Below are 25,817 nucleotides of genomic sequence, written 5' to 3' on the forward strand. Positions count from 1 at the left end.
AAAGAAAGTGGTCATTAGTTGTTAGTAACTTATGTAACCACCAACTCTTCATTTCACCTATTATTCTATCTTATGCCTTGTAACTTATGTAATTCCTTTGGGTCATTCAATATTTTCCCAATTTACTACTCATTATCCATATTCATTGCAAGAACGAATTCATCACCTATAAATAGTTGGTCTTCCTTTGTGTTGTAACCATTTTTAGAGCATGACTTAATTAAGAAATTGTTTGTTCTTTTCAATTCTGAAAGATGATTCACATGCAAATGATATAACAAATTATTAATTAGCTGGAATCCAGGCTATATATAGTTGCTTCACTGTTGCATTAATTTTTTAATTGGCATAATATATAAAGGATATATAAAATTTAGTCTCATCTAACAAATAAACGCTTCAGTTTTGAATACGTACGTTTAGACAATTGAATTCATCTCAATTGTGACTTGTGAGCCGAACACTTCAACTTATAAAATAATCATCTAAATATTTACAAAATATATGTGTCACGTCAGTAGAGTACTGTCCACGAAACACAGTAAGGATGAGTTGAAATATTTAGTTGCCTATTGAGACCAAGTTGAAGTGTGCACTTCAAAGTTGAAGTGTTTACTTGTCAGTTGAGGCCAAGTTTCAGTGTTTGTTTATGTATTACTCCTCTCGTTTAAAAAAGAATGACCTACTTTTCTTTTTAGTTTAATTCAGAAAAAATGACCCCCTTCGTTTTTTGACAACACTAATTTAAGTTTTTCACATGGCCACAAGATTAAAAAACAATTTGATGCATTTGACATATAACTTTTATTTAGGACCACAAAACTGAAAAGTCTTTTTTAGTTTGTTAAAGTCCGTGCTGAGTCAAACTAGTCATTCTTTAAAAAACGAAGGACGTATTATAAAGAGTACAATCAAACATTTGTTAGGGTTTTACCTTGATTTTGTTTAACTTATTTGAAGTTTATTTTTTCCTAAAAGAAATTACAAAACACTACCATAAATGTTTTTACTTTTATTGAAAGGAAAATATATTTTTCTTCCATATTTGATTTATTTTTTCCTTAGTGGAAACATATGTAATCATATAAATAGAAGACTCCCCTTTCTCACACTATGAATACAATAGCATCCACAATGTAGATATTTAACAACTTTGTTTATGGGGTGATTTATCCTCTCAACAATTTTAATATTTTTCTTTTACATTAGTTTTCATATAATAATATTATGCTTTTAGTATAAGTTTTTGTTATCCCATTTAGAGTAAATTTTAGGTTTAGTAAACATAAAAAATCATATTTTATGCTATAGCTATAGTTTGTATAATTGCGCTCCATAGCAAACATAATGTTTGCTATGGCTATTAATATGTATATTTCGGTATACATATACATAAGAATCAATTGAATAATTTGTGTTTCTATGAAGCGAGAAAGAGAGAAAGACAAAAGAAAGCTGGGTAGGGAAGATCTGTATTTGTAAAATTATAAGTGTATAGGACGAAAATATATGTATTTGTATTTGTATATACAATTTTCTCTTGCTTTATACAAATACAAACCCAATTTATACATTTGTGTTTGTATAAAAGTGAGAGAGGCGAGCGAGATCTGGGAGAGTGGCGAGCGAGATTCTCTGGGGAGAGAAAAAGATACGTATATATACAGTTTTCTCTCGCTTTATACAAACACAAATGCATTTTATACATTTGTGTTTGTATAAAGTGAGAGATGCGAGGGAGAGACTGGCAGCGAGAAATGGAGAGTGACGAGCGAGAAATTCAGGGAGAGAGGCGAATGACAACTGTTTGCTACGGGTTACAATTAATCAAATTGTGGTTATACCATTTAATTTAATTTAATAATTTGCTATTTTATACAATTTTTCCCTCATTTATCACTCATGATTTGCAATTATAAGCTTTCGCATGACGCCCTAAACACGTTCGAACCCCCCAACAACATCTTTATAGCAATCAATATATCACAACATTCATTTTAATGGTTAAGTTTTCTTTCAAATTGTTTTTTCATGTTATGTTATGGTATGTTATATATATTCCTGTATATATACTCTGTAAAAATATTTTATGTAATAGCTAAAAAACTTTTTTTTAAAAATGAAATTGTTATAAAAAGATTTGTCCATAACGTCGATGATTATGATGATAATAATATAAAGAGCACTAGGAATCATGTATATTTAAAAAATATTATGAAATCGGACGATAATTTTGAATAGGATTCACATGCAAACTATATAAAAAATAATTAATTAGCTGGAATCAAGATTGTATATAGCTAGTTTACTATAACATTAAATTTTAGTTAGCATAATCATAAACAAACATTTAAATTTGATTTATGTTTATTTAGACATTTCAATTCGTCTTCACTGTGAATTGAACATTTCAACTAAAAATATGATCATTTAGACATCTAATTTATGTGTCACGTCAGCATTAGATGTTGACGAAATATAATAGGGACGAATTGAGCGTTTAGTTAAAACGAATTAAACTGTTTAGATAAAATATATAAAGAGCACTAGGAGTCATGTACATTTAAAAAATATTAAGAAATCGGACGATAATTTTGAATAGGATTTACATGCAAATGATATAAAAATTATTAATCAGCTGGAATCAAGATTGTATATAGCTAGTTTAGTATCACATTAAATTTTAGTTAGCATAATCATAAACAAATATTTAAATTTAATTTATGTTTATTTAGACATTTCAATTCGTTTTCACTGTGAATTGAACATTTCAACTAATAAAATGATCATTTAGACATTTAATTTATGTGTCATGTCAGCGTTAGGTGTCAACGAAATATAATGGGACGGATTGAGTGTTTAGTTGAAACTAAATTAAAGTGTCTAGATATGCACTCTCAAAATTGGAGTACTGATTTGCCAGCTAAAGAAAATTGATGAAGTTGGACAAAATGTAAAAGAATAGTAATTTTTTTTACTCAATTTATGTGACATTTTTTTTAATTTCGAGATTCAAAAATTTTTATGTTATCGCAATTTTTTTTTATATATCCCTTTGAATATTTTGAGTTGTCAATATTATTATAAGTTATAGTACTTTTTAGGTTGTTTTTAATTATTTAAATTTTATTTTAAAAAAAACCTTGAAGATTCTATTTTATATCTCCAAATTTTTGGTCAATTCTATCTTATTTGACTCTCAAAACTCGAACTATATAATTAAATTGGAATGATAAAAGTAATTCAAACACCTAACTATATGAGTAAAGCTTATTGTGTATGACTTTATTCTAACTAATATATATATATATATTTTTAAAGTATAATAAAGCTGGACACAAAAATGTGAAAGAACAGTTAAGTATATAATTACCTACAGCTGTCCTATTTATTCATCAAAGATTTAAATTAGATTAATTTAATACATATCTTAACCATAGCTAAAAAAATAAATTTTGGAAACACCAAAGACCACGTTACACCATCAAAATACATGTATGACCGACTTTAATTGGTTTGAACTCAAACTTGGTGGTTTCATTTATTACAAATACTTGTTATTTTTTTTAAAGATAATTAATATTTTTTTTAAAGTTAATTAATATTTTTTTTAAAGTTACTCACGAAATATAAATTTTGGATCATTTCATTTTTTTTTTATGTGTCCATAATATTTCTGAAATATGTGTAACCGTTTTTGTTTGACCTCAAATTTTATGGGTCCATTGATAACGATCTATTACTCTGATCCGTCCGTTCATTTTTATTTGTACAGTTTGACTTGCCACATCCATAAAGAAAATAATTAATTAATGATAAGGAGTATATTTTACATTAACTTACTTGTACGAATATGAATGAATTGCAATTCTATCATTTTTAACTTAATCTATTTTTAATCTGTTCAAATTCAATCCGCTTCATCCATTTGCTAATCAACAGTGCCCATTTTTGCCGGAACAGATAATTAATGAGTACTTCGCAGCTATGATTTTTTAATTAAAGCTAGAGAATGAATTAACTTACTTAATTGAGAAATTGGACTTTCAATTATGGAAGAGGAGTCGCATGCAAATGATATACCAAATCATTAATTAGCTGGAATCTAGACTATAATATATAGTTGGTTCATTGTTACATTGATTTTTAATTAACATAATACATAAACAGATACTTACATACTTGGTTTCAACTCACAAGCAAATATTCTAATTTGGATTATAATATATAGTTGGTTCATTGTTACGTTGTCCTATTTATTATTTATTTATCGATTGAAGATCTAATATTAGATTAGTTTAATAATACATATCTTACCCATGATAAAAAAATACTGTAGTAAATTTTGGATAAACAAAAGGGCACGTTGCACTATCAAAATGTCTATATAAAGAGAGACATGCATGAAGATAAAGGGAATACATTCTATCTTACTACTGTATATCATCGGAAAACTTAGCAAATATAAGTAAATCACTATATTTTCCGGCGAAAATGGCCACCGTCAACGAGATCCGCCAGGCACAACGAGCTGTGGGGCCCGTCACAGTGATGGCCATCGGAACGGCCAACCCTCTCAATTGTTTCGATCAAAGCACCTATCCTGATTATTTTTTTCGTGTCACTAATAGTGATGATAAAATTGAGTTAAAGCAAAAGTTTAAGCGCATGTGTAAGATAATTTTCTATTCTTTTATGGTACATAATTTAGTAGTCCGTTAACTTTTTGTTATGATTTGAGAACTTAACCATGAATTGAACTCACAACTTACTTTCATGGGTAGAGTTAGAAGTTCGGACTCCGTTGAAAGCAATATTTTTTGTACAAATATTAAATTTAGAACTTAGTTATTAACTCTTGAAATCGTTGTTGTAAAGTTCAAAATATATAAGCTTAAAATTCTGGCTTCGCCTCTGCTTACTTTATAATCTTGCTTAGCATTGGATTTTTGTTTATCAATACAAGTGTATTATGTTGGGATGGGGTGTTGGCGAACTCTTATTATGTTTTATTTAACTATGCTCGCTTACATCTTAAATATGTTGCGGGTGACGGATCAATGATTAAAGAGAGATATTCATACTTAACAGAGAAAATCTTGAAAAAGAATCCTAATTTTTGTCAGTACAAAGCACCTTCACTTGATGCTAGGCAAGAAATTGCGATTGTTGAAGTTCCAAAACTTGGGAAGGAAGCCGCTGAAAAGGCGATCAATGAGTGGGGTTAGTCCAAGTCCATGATTACACATTTGGTCTTTTGCACCACTACTGGTGTGGATATTCCTGGGGCAGATTACCAACTCACTCAGCTTCTTGGACTTGACCTATCAGTCAAGCGATTCATGATGTACCAATAAGGTGTTCTGGTGGTGCCACTACTCTATGATTAGCTAAAGACTTAGCTGAGAATAACAAAGGTGCTCGAGTCCTTGTTGTTTGCTCAGAATTAATCAATTTTTTGGACTTTCATGCCCCAAGTGAAACTGAGACTGAAGTTTTGGTTGGGCAAGCCCTGTTTAGTGATGGGGCATTAGTTGTCATTATTGGTTCAGATCCAATTCCGACGGTGGAAAGGCCTTTGTTTGAGCTTGTATTTGCAACTCAAACTCTTCTCCCAGATAGTGGATATGGAATAACTGTTAAACTCGGTGAAGCTGGATTGATCATTAAAATACATAAAAATACTCTTGATAAGTTATGAATCCAAACACTCAATTGAGTTTGACATTCATGAACTTTGATCTGATCTTACAGATCTATGAAAGTGTAACTAGAGAAGAAAGAAGACTATATTCATTATGAATAATATGAACATAAATACAATGTATTTATACAAGATGATCACTCATTCTAATTGTCATGAATGATAACTAACTCACTGCACCTTTTTAACTAACTTCTTATGAGTGCTAATCACCTAGCTGTCAGGTCCACAGTAACTAACTGAACTAACCATATTACTGACTTCAATACTCCCCCTCAAGCTGGAGTTTGTGTATACATCAAATACTCCAAGTTTGCCTAATAAAAGATGATGTTATGCAGCTCCCAAGCCTTTCGTCAGCAGGTCTGCTAGTTGCTTTTTAGTGTTGACATACTCTGTCTGTATCAGTCCATCTTTGACTTTCTCCCTTACAAAATGACAGTCAATCTCAATATGTTTTGTCCTCTCATGGAATATAGGATTAGCACTGATTTGTATTGCTGCTTTACTGTCGCAATGTAGCCTAACATGTGTCTCTATATTCACATTCAGCTTCTTTAAGATTCCTACCAGCCATATAATTTCTGAAACTGCTGCAACCATACTTATGTATTCAGCTTCAGCTGAGCTTCTGCTCACTGTATGTTGTTTCTTTGACTTCTAAGAAATAAGAGAATTTCCCAGCTTTATTGTATACCCCGTCACTAATCTTCTTGTGTTAGGACATGCTGCCCAATCTGAATCACAAAATCCTTCTAACTGTGTACTAGGTTCACTGCTTAGCAGTATTCCTATCCCTGGATAGCCCTTGATGTATCTCACTAGTCTCATCCCTTCTTCCCAATAAGACATCTTTGGCCTTTGCATGAACTGTGACAGTACTTGTACAGCAAAACATATATCAGGTCTTGTTGTGGTTAAGTACAACAACCTCCCAACAAGCCTTTGGTAGGCTGTAACATCTTTGAACAAAGGATCACTTGTGTTTCTTGTGAATTCATCATAATCCACTGAGGTGAACTTCTTATTAGGCTTCAATGGTGTAGCTGCTGGCTTAGAACCACTTAGTCCACAATCAGAAATCAGCTCTAGTGCATACTTTCTTTGGTTCAGTAGTATTCTTGTCCTTGATCTCAGTATCTCAATCCCTAGAAAATATCTAAGGTCTCCAAGATCTTTCATGCTAAAATTGTTGTGCAATGTATCTTTTATGTCTTGAATCATTTTATTGTTGCTACATGTAATGAGTAGGTCATCCACATAGACTAAGACCACAACAACATCAGTTCTAATCTTCTTAGTGAATAGTGAATTATCATAGGGACTTTGTGTATATCCATCCTCAACCAAAGCATCAGTCAACTTAAGATTCCATTGCCTAGAGGCTTGTTTAAGTCCACATAGAGACTTGAGAAGTTTACAAACTTTGTTCACCCCCTGCCTTTGGAAGCCCTGAGGTAATGCCATGTATACTTCTTCAGTCAAGTCACCTTGTAGGAAGGCATTATGCACATTCATTTGATACAAATGCCAGTTGTGAGATGCTGCAACTCTAATAACAGTTCGCACAGTGACCATTTTGGCTACTGGAGAAAAGGTTTCATGGTAGTCCAAGCCTTCCTGCTGGTTGTACCCTTTGGCCACCAACCTTGCTTTGTATCTTTCTATGTCACCATTGGCTTTATGTTTGATTTTGTACACCCATTTTGAACCAATAACTTTTTTTCCAATGGGCAGATCAACAATGGTCCAAGTCTGATTATGTTCCAATGCATTCACCTCAGCCTGCATTGCATCTATCCACTGCTGGTCAAGAGATGCTTCTCTGAAATTAGAGGGCTCTACAATTCCAGAAATTGCAGCTACATAAGATTGATAAGTGTGACTCAGATTAGAGTAGGATAAGTAATCCTCAATAGGATATAACAAGATGAATTGATCTTCTGTGGGACTATATAATTTTTGTGCCACAAGGGAGGCTTCCTAGTTCTTCTGGTCTCTTCAGGTGGAACTGCAACATCAACATGATCAGCTGTTTCAACTGAAGCTGGATCAATTCTTCTGTGTGTGTCAACAGGAGGTGAGTGCTCAGGCACAATAACCTCTTCTGCAGCTTCTGATCCCTCAGGTAACTCATGTGACACTATAACTGGTGTGTCATGATTGCTAGTTTCCATCAACTTATCATCTCCAATAACAAATATTTCAGAATCAGGCAATATTAACTCCACTGGCACTTGAGGATCTTCTTTGAAAGGAAACATGTCCTCTATGAAAGTAACATCCCTACTAATAAAGAACTGATTATTCTCCAGGTTCAATAGTCTATATCCCTTTTGAGTTTCTGAATAACCCATCATAACTGCCTTCTTGGCTCTTGGAGCAAACTTATCTTGCCTGGGCAAGACAGATGCAAAGGATAAACAACCAAAAACCCTCAAGTGACTTAGGTTAAGCTCATTCCCTTATAACACAGTGTAAGGAGATTTGCCCTGTAATACACTACTAGGATTTTGTTAATCAAATATGTAGTTGTTTTGACACAATGAGCCCAATATTTAATAGGCATTCCACTATGAAATCTTAATGCCCTAGCAGTCTCTAAAATATGCCTATGCTTTCTCTCAACCACTCAATTTTGCTGTGGAGTGTAAGCACAAGAACTTTGATGTGCAATACCAAGGGAAGAAAAAAGAGTATTACAACTCAGATTAAAGAATTCTGTACCATTATCTATCCTAACAACCTGTACTTTAGTATTGAACTGTGTGGAAATCATGGTCAGAAATTTTTTCAAAATGAGTCACTTCAATTTTGTATTGAATGAGACATATCCAGGTAAACTTACTAAAATCATCAACAATTGTAACAAAATACTATTTCTTGTCATATGTAGGTGTCTTGTAAGGTCCCTATACATCTACATGTATTAACTGAAAACAATGATCTGAAGCACTATGACTCACAGGAAAAACTAATCTATGTTGCTTAGCTAAAGGGCAAGTATGACAGTAATAGGGCTTGCCAGCATCCACATGATCCTTGAGAGAAGAGATGTGTTGCATTGCTTTAAGAGATGGATGCCCAAGTCTGATGTGCCATAGATCAGTCTGATTCCCTATTCTAGCAGATGTCCCTGCAACTACGGTTATTTCATCTTTTAGCAGATATAGACCATTGTGTTCTCTACCAATCCCAATCACCTTGCCATTGTAGAGATCTTGTAATATACAAATGTTAGGAAAGAAGCTAACACTACAGGACAGGTCCTTAGTTAGTTTGGCTACTGATATTAGGCTGAACTTGAACTCAGGTACATGCAAGACATCTTTCAACTTAAGATCCCCTAAAATAGTGGAGCTTCCAGTATGCAGTATGCCTGCTCTTAGTCCTGTTGGTAGTTGTACTGTATTGGATCCCTTTAGTTGTTTCAAGTCATACATCAAGCTTTTACAAGAGGTAACATGATGTGTGGCTCCTGAATCAATGATCCATTCATGTACACATTGTGAGCTTGAAAGAGACACATTACCTGTCAGATTGGCTTGGCATTCCTGTGTGTCCTTATGATGCATCATTGTCCTGACCTTATCTAGTTCATCATTGATAGGCTCATTGTGACCCTTGCCTTCTTTATCAGCAGCTGCATTATTAGCATAAGATCTGAAATTACCAGTACCTGTATGACTAGAGTTTCCAGATTTGCCAGCACTAGCACCACTATGATGAGAACTTGATGTATTGGATCCTGTTTGTGGAGGTTTCCTTTTGCTTTTAAAATCTGATGGATACCCTACCAGTCTGTAACAGTCAGCTGTAAGGTGATTTCTATATCCACAAATCTCACATGGAGTATCTAGAAGTGGTTTTTTTCCTTTGTAATTTTGTCCTCTACCAGCCAACATAGTAAGTGGTTCTTTGTAGGAATCAACTACACCTAACACTCTTTGACTTTCTTCTTGCACAACAATAGAGTAAGCTTGATTAACACTAGGTGCTTCTGATTTAAGAAGTATATCACTCCTTACATGACTATAGGTTTCATTCAGCCCCATCAAAAACATTAATAATCTCTGTTGATGCAAGTGATTCGTGTAGGACTTTGCTTCAGCACATTCACAAGAAGGAAATGGTACAAGTACATCAAACTCATCCCATAAGTCTCTTAATTTGGAATAATAGTCAGTGACAGAGTCAGTACCTTGCTTAAGGCTTGCAACATATGTCCACAACTGATAAACTCTTGTGAGATTTGATTTGTCAAACCTTTCTTTGAAATCCTCCCAAACTCTTCTAGCATTTGATGCATACATGATCGTAGTTAGCAAATTTTGGAGCCACTGTACTGCTAATCCATGATAAAACCACTGCATTGCACCTCTCCCATTGACTAGCCAATTCATCTTTGTACAGACTCTTCAAGCAGGTTCCATCTACAAAACCTAGCTTATTTTTCACCAATAATTCCAGCCTCATCGATTTACTCCATAGTCCATAGTTTTCTGGTCCTGTAAGCTTGATCGTGTGTAAGGCTACACCCGGTGTATCTGAAGACTGTATTAAGGCTACACTCGGTGTATCTGAAGACTGTAAATACAGTGGTTGATGATGTGGTAGAGTGGCAACTGTCAAAACTGCCATTGTTGAAGCTAATGACAAGCTGGGAAGATGTACTTTGCGGAAGACGATCTAGAGCAGAGATCTCTGCTCTGATACTATGTTAAATTAGGTCTTAGGCCTAACTCACACCCCAAAAGCTAGCTCAAAGGGAGGAGGATTGCTCAAGCCTTATAAGGAGTCCACCCATCTCATTAACCACCGATGTGAGACTTTTGTCATTCTTTAACACCCCACCTCACGCTCAGTGCTTAGCATCTGGTGCATGGGCAATTTTTGATTTTGGGGGCTCCAACATCGGGTGAGATGGACCCTGCTCTGATACCATGATAAGTTGTGAATCCAAACACTCAATTGAATTTGACATTCATAAACTTTGATCTGATCTTACAGATCTATGAAAGTGTAACTATAGAAGAAAGAAGACTATATTCATTATGAATAATATGAACAGAAATACAATGTATTTATACAAGATGATCACTCATTCTAATTGTCATGAATGATAACTAACTCACTGCACCTTTTTAACTAACTTCTTATGAGTGCTAGTCACCTAGTTGTCAGGCCCATAGTAACTAACTGAACTAACCATATTACTGACTTCAATAACTCCAATGTTGATCTCGAAAAACATTGAGAGAATTTTAGGGGAAGCATTCTAGCATGTTGACATTTCTAACTGGAACTCCATTTTTTGGGTGGTTCATCCAGGTGGCCGTGCAATTTTAGATCAAATCGAATTAAGCTTGGGCTTAAATCCTGAAAAACTCAAGGCTTCAAGGAATGTCCTAAGCAATTATGGGAACATGGCTAGGGCTAGTGTTTTGTTTGTTTTGGATGAGATGAGGAAAACCTCTATTAGGGCAGGATCGGGTACTACAGGTGAAGGCCTTGATTGGGGTGTGCTTTCTGGGTTTGGGCCTGGATTAACTATTGAGGCAGTCTTCCTCCGAAGTATACCTATCTCAACCATTTAGTCGTCGTGACTCAACATGAAATTCAAAGCGAAGATGTCTGAGTAAGGATAGAGGGATTCTATCAATTTCATTCACATAACTTGTGTTTGGTGTTTTTAATCTTGTATTGCTAAAAAAATTATGAATTGTCAAGTGTGATCTTTTGAATTGTCTATTTCTCTTTTCATTGTAATTTGTTCATCAATTTCAGAAGTAATTTGTAATAAAAGAAAAATGTAAGGTCTCATATCCAATATTTTGACCAAACAATGATTAATTGAAATATTTTTTATCAAAATATCACGGTATACCTAAATTAATTCTTTTTATCTCTTTCTATATAAAATAAAATATTGAATTGACTCATGAAAATTCTTCTAACAATGTAACAAAGCGACTTAAAATATTTCAAGTCATGAGTTCGACTCTTAAATTCAATAGTGACTTTTATTTATAATTGAGAATAAGTCCATCAACAGTAACACACCAACAATAAATATATTCATGACTTAATAGATAAAATATTAAGTTCTCATTTATCTGTAGGTTGCTATGTGGATTCATTAATGGAATTGATACAAATTTATATTAGTTAAATCAATAAATTTAACATATCGAAGGATTAAATTAAAAAAATAAAGTAAGGTACTATTTTGCCTTTTCTTTTCTTCCCCTTTTTCCCTTCAAGTTATTGTTTTCTTATAATTTAAGAGAAAATTAGAAAAATATACTCCATTTGAACACTAAAATGTGCAAAATCTTAAGAAAAAGAAGAGATGGACCTAAATCAACAATTGAGGCAGTCGTCCTTCGAAGTATATCTATTTAGGCCAAAATATTTTACTATTACAGATAAAATTGAAAAAATAATAATTTAATTATCTAAATATTTTAAAATAACAAAAAAAAGTTGTGATAGTTATTTTAAAGAAATCATGATAAATAATTTAAAACACAAAGAAGTGCGACTTTTAGGAGGTACTTAACTTAGTTATGTGCTATAAGAAAATAGTAAGAAAATTAAAGCGAATAAACAATTCAAACTTCAACCAACTCAAATAGTATTAGTCTCAAGGTAACCTAAATAGTGACACTATGGAAGCATGCCATACTTAAAACCCCTTCACTTGTGTCACCCAAATCCTTCATTGATTTTGATTAAATTTTATTCAAAATTGTACGTCCACATAGGGATGGCAATGAGGCGGAGCAGGTTGAGCTTAACCTGTAAATTTTTTAATCCGCCCCTCCCTACCTCGCATAACAACTTTTGTTGTTCATCTTGTATTCCTAAGATACTTAGAACAAAACTTTGAAGAACTTGGTAAGAAACAACAAAATTTAAATAGTATTTTCAAACTAGAAAATTAAAACTAGTAGAGAAAATAGAATCAGAAACAGATTAGAAACAATATAAAAATATTTTTCTCAAAGAAAGAAAATCGATCCCACTGTATATGCATAGTGTCCCCTTAAGGAAATTATTCCCCTCAAGTAACCGAGGTTAATGGAATATATCCTCCTAGGATAGAACGATCTTACTCACCGGTGTATCGGTACCTAAAACCACGGTGTCAGCGAACCACTCAACGGCAGTAAAGTACACTTAGAATACTAGATTTAATAGTTGTAGTAGATGAAGTCCAGAAAAATTAGTTCAACTAAAATGAGAGGAAATCCCTTAATTTATAGAAAACAAAGGGTAGTGTGAAAAGGTTCTTATTGTGCCTTACCAGAAAGGTCACAAACCTTTGGAAAAGTCACAATCTTTCGAAAAGGTCACAACATTTCATAAAAGTCACAACTTTTCATAAAGTCGCAACTCTTCATAAAAGTCGCAACTCTTCATTTTCCATTCACACCTTTTAAAACCTAACAATCTCCCGCATGAATGGGGAATGACTCCAAGACAAAGAAACGGGCAAATATGTGTACTTTACAAGTAAGAATTAATTGCATCAGGATAAGTAGGTTTCCCCTTGGACTTTCCATAGTGAACATATGTCGGATATACTCGGTCAATCTATAGATGCGATATCTTTGAACCGTCTAGCTTTGGTGTATACCTAGACAACCAAGTGTCACACAATTAACCCTTTACCGGTTATGGTTCTTATGGTTGTGTTCGTTTCAGCCATGAACACCTCCTAGTTTCATGAGTGTATAAAGAATAGGCTTTTGATAATAATTCTCTTTGAAGCGGCTTACACTTCACACTCACATAGGTGATTTCTATCCATGTCATCGCGTAGATACACTATTGGTCAAGTCTGCCAAACTTAGCAAATCATTAAAAACTTTAAGCTTTATTAAATCATTAACAAGCCTTAATGTTTTAATCTCGTTCCTGAACATTGTATTCATCATGAGAATGGATTGAGTTGATTGACAATGTCGAACCATCAGTCACAACTTTGTTTTTCTCCATGAATCTAGCTCTTGGGATCTCCAGTCTGCTAGATAGAGTTACCGCCATGATGACTTGTCCTAAGCCGTAAACCCATTCTCTTAGATGATCTTTCAACTTTCTCTCTAGTTAGGCCTATTTGTAAGTGGATCCGACACATTATCCTTTGACTTTACATAGTCAATTGTGATAATTCCACTAGAGAGTAGTTATTTTCTAACGGTATTATGTCTATTTCTTATATGATGAGACTTTTCGTTATACATAATGCTCTATTCCCTACGTATTGCATCTTGACTATCAAAGTGTATGCATACTGATGCCAATGGGTTGGGCAAAAAAGAATATCTATCAAGAAATTTCGGAGTCTTTCAACTTATTCACCAGCCTTATCTAGAGAACCTAGCTCAGAGATCATTGTAGAGCTAGCGATATATGTATTTTTGAAAGATTTCCAAGAAACTGCTCCTCTACCAAGAGTAAATACATAACCACTAGTGGATTTTACTTTATTTGATCCGGTGATCCAATTTGCATCACTATATCCTTTCAATACTGCTGGATATTTATTATAATGAACGACATAGTTTTGAGTATGTTTTAAATACCCCAAAACTCTTTTCATTGTCATCCAATGAGTTCGATTTGGGATCACTCGTGAACTAACTCAGTTTATTAATAGCATATACTATATCTGATCGCGTAGACTTCTTGATATATATCATACTTCTCAATACTCTAGCACAATCCAATTGTGAGTCACTTTCGCCTTCACTCATTTGAAATGCAAATCTCACATTTATTGGAGTCTTGACAATATTGAATCCAAATATTTGAACTAGTCAAGTACCTTTTCGATGCAATGTGACCGTGACAATGCTAAACATTATGGAGTTCTAAGGATTCTTATACCTAAGATCGCATCAGCAACTCCAAGATCTTTCATATCAAACTTGCTTTCTAGCATACGTTTAGTAGCATTTATGTCATTAGTGTCTCTACTGATGATCAACATGTCATCAATATACAAACAAACAATGACCGTGTGATTTTAATGTTAACACATTTATCACTTCCATCATTCTTAAATCCATTTGTCAACATGGTTTGGTCAAATTTCTTATGTCATTGTTTAGGTGCTTGTTTTAGTCCATAAAGTGACTTAACAAGTTCGACACTTTCTTTTCTTTAGCAGGAACCACAAAACCCTCGAGTTGTTCCATATAAATTTCTTCCTTCAATTCTCCATTTAAGAAACATTCATTTGATGAATTTGGAGGTCATATACAACAGCTAATAATATTAGCATCCGAATGGATGTAATTCTAGTTACTAACGAGTATATATCGACAAGATCAATACCTTATTTTTGTTTAAATCCTTTGACAAAAAGTCTTGCTTTATATTTGTCAACAGATTCATCGCCTTTCATTTTCCTTCTGAAGATTCACTTTGAACCCAAAGGTGTATTTTCTGGAAGAAGATCAATTAACTTCTAATATGGTTGCTCAATATTGCATCAATCTCACTATTGACACCATCTTTCCAAAAAGGATGGTCTATAGAAGACACAAGAAATGTTACAAAATCATATTCGAAGGAAGTAGATGTCCTTTGACATTTACTACACCTCTGAATTTATTTATTAAGTACATTCTTTTTTTTTTCCCTTTCCAAGGACTTTTAGACCCTTCACTAGACTACTCAAGTCTAATTTTATAGTCCACAATCATAGGTCCTATTTTAATCATTTTAGGAATAGGAACTTGGACTTTGGCTAGACACCCCACACTTTGAAATATTTCAAGTTGGATTTCCTTCCTTTTCATTTCTCATATGGAATAGATTGTGTCCTGAACAAACAAAATTGCTTTCTTTCTGAAAGACAAAACTTTTTGTTGTTCCCTTTTGCAGTAAGGATAGTTCCTCCACACAAGTTTTGTGGTAAACCTGAACTTATAAGTAGTGCAGTCATCATTTCCTTCAAAGTTCGGCTTTTTTTTCATTCTGCAATTCCATTAGATTTAGGTGAATAGGACAATAGTTTCATGGATAAATCCACTTTCCAAACATATTTCTGCAAAAGGAGATTTATATTCTCCATACCTATCACGTCTTATCTTTTCTCCCAACTGATTTCAACTTTAACTTTATATTGCCTAGACGTTTCTATTGTTTCATCCTTACCATTTAGCAAATAGACATAGCCGTATTAAATACAATCGTCAATAAAAGTTATGAGATACTTTTTCCCACCACGAGATGGTATTGACTTCATATCACAAATGTCAGTGTAAATCAACTCTAAGGGATTAGAATTCCTTTCAACAAATTTATAAGAATGCTCAGTATACTTAGATTTCACACAACTTTGACATTTTAATTTATTGCACTCAAAGTTAGACAAAACTATTAAGTTGATCAGTTTTCCTTAAAAGGTTTTGTAATTGGCATGTCCCAAGTGTTCATGTCACAAACAGTTTGACTCAAGCAAGTAAGAACAAATAAAAATATTGAGTTTGAAAAGCTCCCCGCGAGGTAGCTTTTTCTCACAAATATTTGTTCCTATTTCTTATAATTTTGTGTGATACAAACATTGTTTAGAGTTATCACCTTGTTAAATGTCCTTTTCGGAAAGACCTTTCCATAACTTTCAATTTGATTGTTATAGAATTACCCATGAAGAAAGTTTCATCGGGTCCAATAAAGGCAATATAGTCCAAATGCTTCTTTTACAAAATATGACAAATGACTATTCACCAGTATTAATGTCTATACAAATAGTTTTATTTAATAGACATATCTTTTCATGAAAAATCACAACATTTTAAGTGACACTTTTTCATAAAAGAACTCAATCATTTTGAACAAGTATAGATATAATTTGGTAGTTTCATACTAGTCATATCATATACTAGTAAAAGAGAAACTCAACGACCACAATATCAAATATACTCCAATAATTTTTTTGGTCTAACATAATACAAAAGTATCATCGAATTTCATATCTTGTGCTCCAAATTTAAATTAGACACTAAGTCTAATTTTATCTTTCTCATAAGCATAGAACCCCCCACATTTTAAATATGATCTCAAAAATATTTTTCAAGTACTGGGAAATAGTTTTTCCACATATTTTTTTTCTCATGCTATCGGAGTGTCATTGGCAACATGAAACCTCTTTTGAAAATATTATTCTACAAAAGAATTATAGTGCTTCAATTCTCTTTGACAATTTTACACAATGTCAAAGTTCATTCCATAGAGGCACAAAATCACAAACTCTAAGTCACTGATATTTTTCCTCTATCACAAATAGACATACCACTTAGTATTTAGAATACTAATAATAAAGACAAAAAAAATTGTACAATTTGTTTCTATATAACAGTGAAGTTTATAGAAAGTCAAGAATACAACATTGACTTATTATGTGAAGTTTTCATATTCTTCAAATCAATTGCATAGTCTAATTTATCCGGAGTAGAAAACTACAAAAAAATTTAGTCTACAAAAATCATACACAATCAAATTTCACATAGAGTACCAAACTACAAAAGTTTTTTCAGTCTCCAAACAGAATTGAACATATTCATAGATTATCACATAGATATGCTTTTCTTTTCAAATAGCCTTCCAACTATAACATTTTGACATACTATTTTATCAAACAAATTGCATCTCTCATTCTGCAAACTGAAGAATTTTAAAGGCAACACTTTTTGCCAAGGAAAATTCATTAAAAAAACCATATGGTTTGCAGATCTTTTTCCAAAGACATACATGATAAATATCAAGACTGTTAACTTTTAGAAACTATTTTCCTCCTTAGATAAATAATAAGAAGGTTACCTGGTGTAATCTTTAACCAAAATACCACCATTCTTCTTGTACATTCTCACTTCGACCTTGCTAAACAAAGCACTAAATTCTGAAGAAGTAATGCATTAATCTTCTGCTTCCATGATATGTTTCTCTCAATTAGTAGAATACAAGAAATACCAAAAGTATAATAATTTCCTTAAGATTGTTGTTCATCTTGTATTGCTAAGATACTTAGAACAAAACTTTGAAGAACTTGGTAAGAAACAACAAAGTTTAAAGAGTATTTTCAAACTAGAAAATTAAAACTAGTAGAGAAAATAGAATCAGAAACAGATTAGAAACAATATAAAAATATTTTTCTCAAAGAAAGAAAATCGAGCCCACTGTATATGCATAGTGTCCCCTTAAGGAAATTATTCCCCACAAGTACCCGAGGTTAATGAAATATATTCTCCCAGGATAGAACGATCTTACTCACCGGTGTATCGGTACCTAAAACTACGGTGTCAGTGAACCACTCAACGAGAGTAAGGTACACTTAGAATACTAGATTTAATAGTAGTAGTAGATGAAGTCCAGAAAAATTAGTTCAACTAAAATGAGAGGAAATCCCTCAATTTATAGAAAACAAAGGGTAGTGTAAAAAGGTTCTTATTGTGCCTTACCGGAAAGGTCACAAACCTTTGGAAAAGTCACAATCTTTCGGAAAGGTCACAACCTTTCATAAAAGTAACAATTTTTTATAAAAGTAGCAACTCTTCATAAAAGTCGCAACTCTTCATTTTCCATTCACACCTTTTAAAACCAAACAACTTTTTCATTTTCAACCCACCTCACCCCGCCCCGCATAACTTTTTTAATATATTTTTTTTAGTTAAATTTATACTAAAAATAAAATTTATAGCAATATATTCTTTTTTTTTTCATTAAGTTGTATTAATTTAATAGGATAGTGACTTAAAGATTTATATTTTTGGGGTCAATTGGAAAATATTTAAGAAATTGTACTATTTTTTATTGAACCATTTTCAAGTACTATCTCAAATATTTAAGTAGATTTATAGAATTATCTTAATAAATAATGCTCTATCACTCTTATAAAGTTAAAGTTAAATTTGAACCCACATAAAATCACATATACCCGCAACCCGCCCCGCCCAACCCCGCCCCGCATTAATTTAAAAATAACTCACTTTAACCCGCCCTGCCCCGCCCCGCATAGCCTTAAACTCACCCCGCCTCGCCCCATTGTCATCCCTACGTCCACATGAATGAGCTACCCAAAAGATGGAGTTCAGTATGAAGAAAAAAAAAAAGATAATCAAAAGAGTTTTTCTTTGATGTGATTTTTTAACATATATTTTAAATGTTTGAATTATAAATTATTGTGACATATAATATTTTCTTATATAGTTTGTAAGTTTATATTACTTTTATTTGAAAAAAATCAAAGATTTTGTGATTGCATTCACCTTGAAATTTAGATGGTTTTGCTTTTGGGTAGTCCAAATGTGTTGCCTAAAGTAGGATTACTTGTCCACTTGAGTAATAATACAAGCGAGCTAGTCCCCGAAAAGGCTCCACCTGTAAGTTTCTATGTCGTTGGAAGAAAAAATATCTCTTAATAAATTTGAAAACATTATAATGTGCTATCAAAGGGTGTGCTAAACATAGTATTTTCTGGTGGACAAGTGAATCTACCTTTAGATTTTTTTTCCCCCAATTATATGTATGGTCCCTCCTCTGTTCGATCTCCGTATTTTTCGTCGTTACATCATTCGATATTTTTAGCCATGAGTAATTTATTGATGAATAGGTGTTTCCACACCATTTCAACTCATAATTTCAGGTATAAATATAGAGATTTACCCTCCTTTTCTATATTGAATTCCGAATTGCTAATGCATATTTTTTCACAAACAAAATTTGAATCTTTATATGATTTGAGACTGCCTTTGAATTCGACAAAATTGTAGGCGTTTGAGGTACTATATTTTTTTACAAAATATTTGTTTTTCTGGGTGTAGGTAGATGTAATATCTCAAAAGAAATGTATATGGGCCTCAAAATTGAGTTTGGAATCTATTTGATCCATTAAAAGATAAAATTGACACAAATAAGTCATAGGTTTAGAGTATAACTAAAATAGGCTTAGTGTAGTTTTTTATTCCACTATATCAAACAATACAAACGGCAACTGTTAGTCTATTAACGTCTAAATTTTAACATAAAATAGAACATTACTTCCACTTTATATAGAAAATTTTACTTTACCAAAAACTTTTTTACTTTCTACCTCAAATTTTCTAACCCTATACTAGTCCCCAACCTGACAATCAAACAATTCGACTCCTCTTTTGAAATTCGAAAGTTCTCATTTGAAGATTTTTGAAAAAATGGAGGTTCGTAGTACAGTCGTAGCATAACCGACAACCCAACTTATTGTATGAGTTCCACACACAAACATCACAAAATATGATCAAAAACACATAATGTCAACAAGTTGACAAGCCTTTCAAATAGAGTTTAATTAACAACAGATCAATATCATATCTTAGCCAAGCTTCTGCCCCAACAAATATTATTATTTCTCTTCGACGAAGTAAAAAGAACATCTAATGTGGTACCAAAACATGTAATTGTAAGCACCAGTAATTCTCAGCTTTTTATATGTATGTATCTTCAATAACATACGGAATCTAACATATTGCACTTAAGCTATGATTTTCTATTTAATTTTTTTCTCCTTAAACTTAAATTATTGATATGTATTAAAAATATAAAAACATTTCAAAACACATATATTTTGTTGGATTGTCGGGTTGTGCTACTGTTGTGCTACCGTTTATATTGTTTGATATAATACAACGGCTATCGTTTATATTGTTTGATATAATGGAAGAAAAAACTACACTAAGCCTATTTTAGTTATACTCTAAAATTGTAGCTTATTTGTGTCAATTTTATCTTTTAATGGCTCAAATAGGTTCCGAACTCCTCAAAATCACAGATGGAATATTGTTAGATTTTATTAAATTCTTATTTTTTTTTCCTTTTGTCGGTAAATAATCGTGAGTTGTTGCTGGACAAAACTATAAAAGGACAATTGTATAGCTAGCTTTGTCCTATTGTGATTGGTTCTATTCAAATAATAACTATTCTTTTCGTACAAAATAAAGCTCATTAGAGGTCTCGGGTTTGAGTTTTGAGTATGAAAAAAATTCTCGATAGGGAGCACTATCTCCGGATGGGGCCTTACCTAGCGCAAATTTGAATTAATTGAACTCCAATGTAGATACTAGACACCGAGAAATTTTCTTTTAAAAAAAGTACAATAGAGCTGGACAAAAATGTAAAAGAACAATTATACACTTACCTACCAATGTTCTCTTCATGTGATGATTGATTCTATTATAAGTTATAATTGTTGGAGTTTTGGTGTGAGTAAGAAATTAGGGAAAATGCATAGTACCCCCAGCCAATGCCCAAAATTCCTGAGACACATCTAATCTTTACTAAGGTTCTATTACTCTCCCAAATTTATTTTATATATATAATTTTCTACCCCTTTTTGGCCTACATGGCACTATCTTGTGGGCCCAGCGCGTGTTGACAATTTTTTCAAGGATAGTGCCACGTAGGCCGAAAAGGGATAGAAAATATTAAAAAATAAGTTCGGGGAGGGGGGGGTAATAGGACCTTAGTAAATGTTAGGTGTGTCCCAGGGATTTTGGCATAAGCTGGGGAGTACTTATGCATTTTCCCAAGAAATTAAGATAAAAAATGAAAATTTGAAGCTAAGTTTATAGATCAATTTACATTGTATTTAGAAATAAAGAGGTTTATCCTTATTTTCTAATTGAATTTTGAATCACTTTACATATTTTTCTTACTAACAAAAATCAAGTATGATTTGAGGCTGACTTTGAATTCGACGTAGTTATAGGCGTTAGAGGTACTGCTACTCTTGCAATATGTGTATCTATTTTATATTGAGAGAAAGTAATCCATCACCTTGGATAAAATGAAGAGATTGACAACACTCTTCAAAAATAAGTCGAGGGTTCATCTGAAATAAACCTTTTTACTATTACGAGATAGAGATAATATTCACTTATGGGATTTCACTTTTATGTTGTTGTTTGTTGATGTCTTCAAAATGTATGGATAAAAATGAGCCAACAATTAATGATTCATATTTGAAAGGACAATTAATAAAAGACCATGTTATATAATTCCAAAATGCCTATATAAAGAGAGACCAATATGCAAAGTAAAAAATAAATATATTCATTCTAAATACTACAAGAATTAGAAGGGAAAAAAAAACCCTAGCAAATAAAATCACTATTTTTTTTCCGGTGAAAATGGTCACCGTTGACGAGATCTGACGGACACAACGGGCCATGGGACCCGCCACCGTGTTGGCCATCGGAACAGCCAATCCTTCCAATTGTTATGATCAAAGTATCTATCCTAATTATTTTTTTCGTGTCACTGCTAGTGAACATAAAATTGAACTAATGAACAAGTTTAAGTGCATGTGTAAGATGATTAATTACTCTTCTTTTTATTTGTGGTACACAATCCATTTTACTATTTGTTATACTCTCATTTTCAATTTTTTTGTTAATTCAGTACGACGTTTAAAAAATGATTTTGTGGTCTTAAATTTAAAAAAAATAAATAATAATAATAAAAAATAAAATAAAAAATATATATATATAGGTGTTTTGATTGATACAATTGGAAGGATTGGCCGTTCCGATGGCCAACACATTAGCAGACCCCTTAGACCGTTGTGCCTTACGAAGCTCCTCGATAGTGACTATTTTCGCCGATGGCGGCAAATTGGAACACAAACATTTTATCATCTTTATAGGAGAGATATTTTCTTTTTTACTAAGAAATTGTATTAGTATTTATTTTGGATAAGGGTCTGAAAATTATCCCAACTTTGGTCGGATTTGCTGTTGCGATACTAAACTTTCATAAGGACCTATTACCTCCCTAGACTATTTAATACCTTATTTTTTATCCCTGAACTATTTAATAGTGTATTTTAAAGGTATATACGTGCCCACGTGGACACATTACTATTTATAATTTTGCATTATTTTTTATGTCCACGTGGGCAAATATATATGTTTAAAATACGGTATTAAATATATAGTCTAGGGAGGTAATAGGTCCTCATGAAAATTTAGTATCACAATAGCAAATCCGACCAAAGTTAGGGTATTTATCAGACCTTTATCCCTATTTATTTCAAGAGGATTTACATGCAACTGCTAAAACAACATTAGTTACATTGTCAGATTTATTCTTCCCAGATTTATACCAGTTGGATACCAATTTCATACATTTTTAATTCTAGTCTTTTTAAAAAAAAATTCAAGTTGGATACCAAGTGAATTGCTTTAGATTGTCTAATATGGTTGAAATATCAATTACATTTTGTTTTTTCCATTTTTCAGTGGAATATCTATTGGCTACCAATTGGATACAACATTAACTTGTTTTAGGCTGTCTAATTTGGTTGAAATTTCAATTACATGTTGGTTTTTCAATTTTTCCAATGAGATATCAATTGGATACCAAATGTATACCAGTTGGATACAACATTAACTTGTTTTAGACTGACTAATTTAGTTGAAATCTCAATTACATGTTGGTTTTTTAATTTTTCCAATGGGATATCAGTTGGATACCAAATTAATACCAATTGAATACAAAATTAACTTGTTTTAGGCTGACTAATTCAATTGAAATCTCAATTACATTTTGTTGTTTTTTCAATTTTTCCAATGAGATATCAGTTTGATACCAAATGTATACCAATTGGGTACAAAATTAACTAGTTTTAGGCAGACTAATTTAGTTGAAATCTCAATTATGTGTTTTTTCAATTTTTCCAATTGGATATTAGTTAGATACCAAATATATACCAATTGGGTACAACATCAACTAGTTTTAAGTTGACTAATTTGGTTGAAATCTCAATTACATGTTGTTTTTCAATTTTTCCAATGGGATATCAGTTCATACCAAATGTACAAATTTGATATAACATTAACTAGTTTTAGGTTAACTATTTCAGTTGAAATCTCAATTACATGTTGTTTTTTCAATTTTACATCAAATGTATACCAATTTCATACTAAGATAATTTTTTACTATACATTTAAAAAATACTGAATACACAAATGATTAATTAGTGCACATAATAAATGTTCTGAATATATAAGTCATTAACTTAAAAGATAAAATAAATCAAAACATGTGTTTGTCACAATAAAACAATCAAATAAAAATAAAAATAAATCATGTCTTATTTTTCAACAGGGCAATTTGAACATGTCTTCATGTTGTGTCACCCCGACGACATGTATTGCACGTAACCTTAAACCTCTTCAATTTCAAATCAGCAAACCCATTCCAGCATTCAAGTTGTGGTCTCCCTACAGTTTTTTTTTAATCAGGTGACAATAATTTATGCTCCGACACCTTTTGAATTGCATATTTTCCTGTTTCATCATAAATTATTGTGTCGGTATTAATTACAAGATACAAAAGTACAAGTTACTTTTATACATATGTTATATCAGTATACAAATTGCATACCATTTTTATGCATACTTTCTATACCTATTTCATGCCAAAAGTAAACACTGATTCATACAATATTTATGCCAAAAAGAATACAAAATCATACAATTTATAACTAGTAATTTTCTTTTATTAAATAAATAGTATACCAATTTCATCCCACTATTATATACACAATTTCATATCAATATAATGTCAAAAAATAAAAATTGAATCATACCAGATTTGTGCCATAAAAACTATAAATTTCCATACAAATTTGATTTTACTATTATACCAATTTCATTCAAAATTTACGTCAATTTTTATACCGAAAATTCATACCAAAAAAATCAATAATGGTTCATACAAAGACTGAACAAATTTAGTTATAGACATTTTTAATCAGTATTCATTCACAAATTAGTAGTGTAGAAATTATCGATTGTCGTACATGTCTGGTATTAGTAGTATACAAATTTCAAAAAAATAATCTCTAATTTTTTAAACCAAAAACATACCAAAAAAAAAAAATGGATCAGACAAATAATGAATAAATTCAATGTTCAACCAAAATATAACATTATACATTTTTTTTTTAAATGCCATAATTAAAATTATTATACACAACAAAAAATTTGAAATCAGTATACAAATTTCATTCAATTTTTATGCACACTTTTCATACCTATTTCATGCCAAAATTATACTTATTTCATGTCAAAACTCGTCACTTTTTCGCAGCAGAATCATGCCACTATATTACCAAAATAATATCACTTTTAACTATTAATTGTCATTTATTAGATAAACAATATACAAAACTCATTCAAGTATAATGCCAAAATCGTACTAAGGTGGTATAATCAGTGTACCAATTTCAAATAAATTTTATGTAATTTTTTAACCAGAAAATAAAAAAAAAAGAACGTTCATACCAAAATCTATACCAATTTCAAACAAATTTTATGTAATTTCAGAAAATGAATGTTCATACCAAAAACGCCATAATTAAAACTACTATACACAAACAAAATCTAATTTTTTTTGTATCACTGTTCATAATTGTTTTTTAACGTTTGGTTTGTATACCAATATAGATAAAAATCACAAAGAACACTAACCTGAATGATCTCATCTATCACCATGCCTTATTAATATTGATAAGAAGCCGTCCATTACAAGAAAATGAAGATTATTGAATAAAAACGAATAGGAATTAGATGAGAGTGACGACTAACTAGAGAACAAAAAAATGAAGAGAGAGAAACGTTGAAGAAAATGGATAAAATTAGTCATTTTAATTAATTTTAACATATTAGAGTGAATTAAGGAAAACAAATATTCTTAATTAGTTTGAAACTCCTAAATTTATGCTAATTAATAATTATCATCAATCAATTCAAATTGAATCCTTTTTTTTTTCTTCAAAATCGATTTATTTTCCTTTTTTATCTTTTTTTTTTTAAAATAGATTTTTACAATTAATTAAAAAAATATATATATTTAAATAAAATGTTACAACCTGAAATTTTTTATTGTTACAACTTGAAAGTTTTATTCTACTGCTATAACTTGAAAATATTAGTCTAATAAATGTCATATATGAAATTTTCACTATATAATACTAGTCCAAGGTTCTATATTAGTGGTTGATTTTCTATTTTACATGCCTTTTAAAAAAATATAAAAAAGAAAGAATGGTATTTTAGTTAAT

The 25,817-nt window shown here is 31.8% G+C and overlaps 1 pseudogene; it reads left to right on the forward strand.

Annotated features, from left to right (window-relative positions):
• Positions 1 to 4,494: 4,494 nt before the first annotated feature.
• Positions 4,495 to 25,817, forward strand: part of LOC125828463 (uncharacterized) — a 32,689-nt pseudogene continuing 11,366 nt past the window's right edge.

Source organism: Solanum verrucosum, unplaced genomic scaffold (assembly GCF_900185275.1).
Source record: "Solanum verrucosum unplaced genomic scaffold, falcon-dt-bn FXZP01000273.1, whole genome shotgun sequence".
NCBI lineage: Eukaryota > Viridiplantae > Streptophyta > Magnoliopsida > Solanales > Solanaceae > Solanum > Solanum verrucosum.